We start from the raw sequence: 8,386 nt of genomic DNA on the forward strand, positions 1-8,386 counted from the left end.
TGACTTGAGGTCACATGATAGCGCCCTCTGTGTTGCGTGACTACAAACTGTACTTGCCCTTTTTATACAGCAGACGCGAGACATATGACGTGTGACTCTTGTTCAAATTCACTGGTGACACAGGCTTAGCCGGCTGTATAACTGATAATGATGATAGTTATTACAGGTGTAAAATTTATAATTTTGTGAAATGATCATGATGTGATCAAAATTTTCTACACCACAATGCTACAGGTAAAACTAAAGAGACGACGATTGATTTTAGTCGTAGGCACGATGAGCCACAAGCAGAGTGCATTAAAGCAGTTGACAAAATGTGTACTTACAAATATCTCGGTCAAATTTTAGACGATAAGTTAAACTGGAAGGAAAACACTTAAACTATCTAAAGCTCAACCACGTCTGTATTGCTTGCATAGGTTACGGTCTTTGAGGTAAATCCTAATATTTTGTACACGTTATTCATCTACTGTACAAAGTGTTTTATTGTTTGGAGCTGTTTGTTGGGCTGGTAACATCTCAGTCCTAGAGAAAACTAGATTGAAAAAGGTAATCAAAAAAGCTAGTAAAGTGCTTGGGCGGAAATTATTCTTCTTTGATGAAACTTAGACAGACAAAATAGCTATTTTAAACTACAATTTCAAATTAAGCAGAGCAGATTTTGAAAAGCGAAGTTTGTTTTCGTCATGTTTTTATATTTGTGTGTACGTGCTAGACTGTTTATTGTTTCAAGTTGTTGCCGGATTGCTTTGAGGTAGATATTGTAATTTCTCCACAGAGATAAATAAAGTATTGTATTGTATTGTATTGTATTGTATTGTATTGTATTGTATTGTATTGTATGGCATGGCATGGCATGGCATGGCATGGCATGGCATGGCATGGCATGGCATTGCATTGCATTGTATTGTATTGTATTGTATTGTATTGTATTGTATTGTATTGTATTGTTGCACGACGGCAAAATAATGGGCATAGAAGCTTCGCGTGCAAAACACTGAACACATGAAACCTAACGGTGAATTTGAGATTGTTCAGATGGGGAATATGCAAAATAATCACAATCATACCAATCCATAATCCAATAATACTAGGTCAGAATTTGTAAGACAATAGTTGTAAACATAGACACAAAACAGCACAGAACAGACAGTAAATAGACGGTACACAAAAAAAGTCAAATTCATGAAAGAAAGATATATGGACCTCTGGCCAAAAGACCACACATTCTTGGTGTCAACAAAAGTGCGTGCATTCATGCTTGCTTGGGAGAACTTGAGCGTCTCCCACTTCTGCTATGTATTATCGTTAATGTGATTAAATATTGGAGTCGTTTAGAAAGCCTTAAAAACAATAGTCCCCTTGCTGTAGCTTTTGAACTTGAAAACAAATTGCATGAGAAGGGTCTATCAACATTTTTAGACTTATCTGTCTTTGCATTCTGTAATTGTTCACGCTTAATCTGAGTAAAGTATTGTAAATTGTCTACAGTTATTTGGACAGTAAAACATTCCTTGAAAGCAAAGTTTGTTGATGTCTGGAAGAAAGCCATAGAAAGTAATGAGAAACTAAATATTTAGGCCCCTATTGTAAGATTAAAACTGTTTTCAAATATGAGAAGTATCTGTCTCTTGATATCATATTTTCCATCTCATATTTTCCCAGTTGAAGTTGGTCGTTATGAGAATATCCCAAGACACCTTAGACTCTGCATTTTATGCAAAGTGATGTTGGCGATGAATTTCATTGTACTATGATTTGTCAAAGTGCACTTGCACAAGGTTTAAGAGATATAACTGTAATTCTATTTTTGATATTCAGGCTCAGCTGAAACATTCTGATAAGATTTCCTTCTTCAAATACATAATGTCTTGTTCTGATGATTCCTCTGTGGACATATTACTGCAAAGTTCTTAATGGTCGAGTTGCTGAAAGCTTATATTGTAACATGTAATTTTGAGATGACTTTTTCGTCTCTTTCCTGAAAAGTTTTCCAATCTTGTAACTCTTTTTTTTTGTATTTCATTTTATGCCAATGTTACGTATGTGTACACGGCTAAATAGATAAATAAATAAATAATAAATACCTCATCAGGTTAATGTGTTGGAGTGCCGATGCAACTTTCTCTTCATAAATAAACACGAATCCAGGCTCTTGTACAGCAGGCTTACCATGGCATGCATACTCGATAGGCATTTATAGAAATGGTCTGAAAAAATGATTTCTTGGAAGGTATTTTTTCTTTCTCTCTCATTCGTAAATGTCATGCTATCACTGTCCCTTGCCGGCCAGACAGGTGAACCGAGCAATGCGCGATTTATACTCACGCTCTTGCGAAAGTTCTTTGACCTTGTAAACCGGAGGCCGGGGAAAACAACCCGCGCAACTTCGCATCGCGATCGAGGGCACAAACGAATCCAAAATTTTGATAAGTATAATGATTTAAAACAAAAGTAAATCAAGAATAAACCTTTCAAATTGCATGATAAAAACATAAAACAAGTAGAAGAATTCACTTATTTAGGGACAGTTTTTACTCCAAATGGCAAGTTTTAAAAATAGCCAATTAAATTTAAGAAAGCAATGAAGGCTTTTTAGTATTAGAAATCCATGTTAGAAGAAGAAATGGTTACTCCTGCTCTCTGCATAAAATTATTTGATGCAATGATTGTCCCTATTCTCCCATATGGATCAGAGATTTGGGCAAGTGAAATTTCAAGTGATGATAATTTTCTTGAAAAATTGTGTATTTCATATTACAGATTTGTTTTGGGAGTTAGCAAATGCACTCCTCTTGCTGCAATTAGAGAAGAGCTGGGAAGGTTTCCATTACGTATCCTTTTCACCATACCAGTATTTAGATATTGGTTCAGACTTACATGCCTTACAGAAACCACATTCTTGAGAAATCTTTTAATGAAAATATCAAATGTAAATCCAGCTGGATTATTATGAGAGAAACGTCCTCAAGTCTTTTTCTGTAAAATCAAAGTTTCACCTTTTCAAGTGTGTACGGAAGAAATTGGAGAAAAATTATACGTGTTTTCCAAGTTCCAGAGCGCATATCGCGCTCATCACAGTACAGAGACTGCCCTTCTGCGTGTCCATAATGACATTATGCTTGCTCTCAACGACAAAAACGACGTTCTCCTCATCATGCTGGACTTGTCGGCGGCTTTTAACACAGTCGATCATGAGATACTACTTCATAGACTTCAATTTCGGTTTGGTGTCACAGGTACAGCTTTATCGTGGTTCAAGTCTTATCTCAACCATCGCAATCAGTGCGGAAAGTTGGCTCTGCAGCATCAGCTAGTACACACATGAAGTATGGTGTTCCTCAGGGCTCAGTTCTGGGCCCGATTCTTTTTACTATGTACACATCACCAATTGAAGACATCATCGTCCAGCATGGTTTTAAATCCTATGATGTATGCGGATGATACACAGATTTATGTTGTGTAGCAGACCTGATGAAGTTCGAGTTTCTGTCGAGGTATGCGCCAACGAAATCCGCTGCTGGATGAAATCCAATATGCTTATACTTAGCCTAATGATGAGAAGACAGAGGTTGTTCAGTTTTCGTCTCGTCTCAGATCCGATGCAGTGAAACTCTCAAGTCACAGTCGTTTGGAGAGCTATTCAGCGCTGGGACTATTCGCCCCATAGACGAGTGTACAGAAGCGAGAAATACCCCAAGTCAGGAAACAGAATGGCTATAAAAACCGCGCCATGTAACATTCCGTGTCCGATTTCACTGTGAAAATTAGCAAGTTCATCTATCATGCAACCGTCGATCGTTCCCTATCATTCTAAAAGTTCATACCTGATACTTTATCTGATTCAAAAACGTTTGCTTCGTGTGATTTTCGGCCGAATTTGACGGACACCCCGCCAAAACCTGGGGGTGAGCAACATTCCGGTCACCTCTTGGGTACCTCCACTTTACTGACGTTGGCACCGCCTACCCATGAGGGATGATTGGAATGTTGCTCACGCTTATGTTTTGGCCAGGTGTCTCTCGAACTCGGCCGAAAATCACAGGAAATGAGCATTTTGTAAGCAGATGAAGTATCAGGTATGAATTTTCGTGTGATTTTCGGCCCAGTTCAGAAGACACGTCGCCAAAACATAAGGCATGAACAACCTTCCAGTCACCCCTCATGGGTACGCGGCGCTAACGTCAGTAAAGTGGAGGTGCCCAACGTCCACTGTAAGGTGACCGGAATGTTGCTCACGCTTATGTTTTAGCGACGTGTCCGTCGAATTCGGCCGAAAATCACACGAAACGAGCGTTTGTGAAGCAAATCAAGTACCAGGTATGAATTTTGAGAATGATAGGGAACAGTCGACGGTTACATGATAGATGAACTTGCTACTTTTCACGGTAAAATCGAACGTCGAAGATGACATGGTGGCACAATCCCTATACGAAATAGCCATTTCATTTCCTGACTTGGGGTATTTCTCGCTTCTATATACTCGTCTATGGGGCGAATAGTCCCAGAGCTGAATAGCTCTCGAGCGACTGTGCTCAAGTCTAAGGATTGGCGAGTCAGATATTGCCCCCCGGGGGGGGGGTAACTCCATGGCTAATAGTACGGGGGGGCTCCGCACGAACATGGAAACCCAAACTGTTGTGATACCAGTTTTGAGAAAAAAAAACCTACCCTTTCTGATACCTAGTTGTGGAAACGCAGCTATCTCTTGGCGGGGTAGCGTGAGTTGTTATGTGGGTGGGGGGGTTGCCCTTTACCCCGCATAGCAACCCCCGCTACCCCGCCAACAGATACCACAGCTATCTGATACACAGTTGCGAGTGGAGTGATACGTACGGCCGCCGCGTACTATGCATAGAATAACGCGGCGGCCGGTACGTATCACTCCACTCGCAACTGTGATCTGATACCATACAATATACCATACGTATACAGATACGACTCACTCGCCTTGTATTGCGTACCAGGGATACCAACAGTCAAACCGACAGATCGGAAATATTGATGGTAGATCTGGGATGTAGATACATGGGTTTCCAGTGTTGACAGCATGATTTTTTAACAAATGTCAGTTTGTGTTTAAAACCGGACCCTTTCTCATACCAACACCTCGTGAAAAGTATACCCTTTCTGATACCAAACAGTGCAAAAAAACGACCCCTTTCGCGCGGACCCTCCCCGTATAGCCATCTATGGGAGTTACCCCCCCCCCCCCCGGGTATTGCCCCTTCTGCTACAGTTTGCAATCTCGGTGTGAAACTTACCCATGATGGCTCGATGGCAGACCATATCAGCCACATCTGTAAGAATGGATTTTATTCATTGCGAAGAATTGGCAAGATCCGTCAATTGTTGGACAGACCCACCACAGAAAAGATGGTCCATGCATTTGTAACTTCTCAGCTGGATTACTGCATGCAACAGCCTTTTGTATGGTGTTGGGAAATTTCAGCTCGGACGCCTTCAATCACTTGAGAATGCTGCAGCTCGCCTTGTCTCGCGTACTCGAAAATTTGATAATATCACACCTGTTTTCATTGATCTACACTGGCTGCCGTAGAAGTTAGAATTAAATTCAAAATCTTGTTGACGACCTTTAAAATAGTTCATCGTGTTGCTCCACTTTATCTCATGGATCTGATCGAGATATACACCCCTGCCAGAGATCTCAGATCGAGTAATTCGTTACGCTTAGTGCCACCGCGTGGAATGTTCAACAAGGCATATGGGCAGAGAGCTTTCTCTGTCTGCGCACCTTCTCTATGGAACTCATTGCCTCCTGATATTCGTAATGCCAGCTCTTTTTAAAGACTCACCTTTTTGTAAAGCACTATTACTAATGTTTTGGAAGGTCACCATTTTACCGTAACCGCTGATGCTTGATTTATTTTAACGTTTTCTGCTACTTACTCTGTATAATTTTAATAATGTTTTTGTATTTTGACTGTTTTTACTCTGTAGAAATTTTCATCATTTTTAACCATTTATGTTTTTAGCCTAATTTGATCGTTTTTACATTTTAGTTTGTCATGCTTTGCTGGTATTTTATCAATTTTAAATGTGTAAAGCGCACTGAGACGTATGTGTAGTGCGCTTTAAAGAAATAAATATTATTATACTGACTCGTGGATGAGTCAACTTTATACTGATAAAAGAAACTGGTAATGGTATAACGGTAATGATAATAAATTACGTACTTACAGAGTGCTTAAATCAAAACTTTACCACGGAAAAATTATGTGTATTTTTTTTTACTTTAGCCATAGGCGTTGTCTTACAAGTTTCGTGTTAGTGACGACAATTTAGAAATTGAGCAAGGCAGGAAAAAACTCATAAAACTCCTTTACATGAGAAAATTTGTCGTAGATGTAGTATGAATGAAGTAGATGATGTATGACATCTAATTTGTTCTTGAACTAATTTTACCAAAAGGAAAGACATAATAGTCGTGAAATTACAGATGACAGACTTACTGGTGTTTATAAGAGAAAAAAGCTGTTATCATCATTATCATGCCATAAATTACCATTAGCACTTTTCCTGAAAAATACAATTGCTTCCTCAAGTGACTCTGCCCGAGTTGGTAATTTGGTATTTTGAAAAGCTGTTTACTCATGTTTGTTCATTATTGCATCTACTGATAATGACATGAAAAGTTCATGTATATCTTTAAAGATACTCACAAAGATAATGTACCTCTTGCCAAATTTATTTCTAGTAGTTCCTCCCCCAGCAGCAGCTTCATCCAGTGTTTGTTGAAGTCTGCATCTTTGAGTTCTGTAATTTTTGCCTTACCACTCTCCTTGGGTGTGTTGTTGAGCAATAAAGTATTATCATTATTAAAATTATTTATTATAATTTTCCTACTTTGTACTAAGAGTGCTGTACCTTACAACATTCTCTGATAGTGTATGTTGAGTGCTCATACTTGCAACGTGTACGTGAACACTAATTTAAAACTTCTTGAAAACTACCTGCACTACAGACGTGTAGACACAGAAAACAGGTCAAGAGTTCAGAGCTACAGACAAAGTAACGATTTTTTCGTAAATTTACATGAGAACAATAGCTATAGTCTTGGCTTTTTCGGCATACTTAAAAACAGATTTGCCTCACAGTATATGTACCGTATATGCGTCAATCGCCGCATGGGTGTTACAGTGGGGTCACAGGTATAGACCTGCTATTTTTGATGGATAATTTGGACGTTAAATGTACCAGAAAACGTGCAGTTTTGAAATAATCCAGACACAGGCTAACTGGAAATGAACAGTCTAAAATATTACATTATTTTACAATTATTAAAAATAATAAATCGTAATTATGAAATATTGATATCATATAACCGAGTTAGTATTTCATCTGGATTGAGCTTCCTTTCTGAGGTGCTGCACTCGATAAAAACGCTAATGCAAAACTATCCCTGATGGGCCATTGAGGGCGAATGGTTCGTCAGCCAGACTGTGCCCACGGATTATATTAAAAGATGTCCTTAAAGGAAATTTTTAATGTGACTACTCTGTGTCGCCATGTCACACAAGGAATTGTAAAACATGTGCAATTTTAATAACTGACACTTTAATACAGAGCAACTTATCCAAAAAGACGTTCCACACTAACGCGTTTGAAGACCTTTCTTGCCAACCAAAAATGTAATTTACGGCATTGACTTTACTTTTTGTGGGTTGATACACGTATATGTCGCAGAGATTGGAGAAAAACTATCTAAGAGAATATGTGGCCATAGGTCAGGTATAGGCCTAAATAATAACTTGCCGACATGCCTATACACTCATTTTAACGGTCCTCGACATTCCATACTAAACATGAAAGTCCGAATATTGCAAAAACTCTATCATCCTTCCAATAGTTTCTAAACTAAGCAGGAGCTACCGTAAGCAACGTGAACAGTATTGGATCGCTGTGCCCTATGGATGTGACGATAACATTCTAGGGGTGGGTAATTTATCCAGCCCTAGGGGGAATCGTGTAAATGTGATGGGTTTATTTAACTCTCACACCAGAAGACGACGGAGACATGGGCATAGACATGGTAAGCTTAATACCAGCAGTCCTCCCAAGTTCAGTGATCTATTGTCTATTCTTAATCAGCCGTTAGGGGTTCATAAAATAAGAACTACTTTGTTTGCTTGCTCCTTGCAGTAATTGAGATTGGTACTGTCAAGAGTTCAAACGACGAATATCAACCAAAACAGCCCTGATTATTGTTTAGTCCAAATTATTATCGCTATTAGCAATTACCGGCTAAGGACAGAACTCTTGAACAGTGACGAGCGTTTATTTTTTCATGTACAATTTGCAAACAAAGGGATTGACCAAATAAACATCAGCAATAAGCTTATATTTCATGATAAGAAAGTTGTGG

The sequence above is a fragment of the Ptychodera flava genome, chromosome 12 (assembly GCF_041260155.1).
Source record: "Ptychodera flava strain L36383 chromosome 12, AS_Pfla_20210202, whole genome shotgun sequence".
Lineage (NCBI taxonomy): Eukaryota > Metazoa > Hemichordata > Enteropneusta > Ptychoderidae > Ptychodera > Ptychodera flava.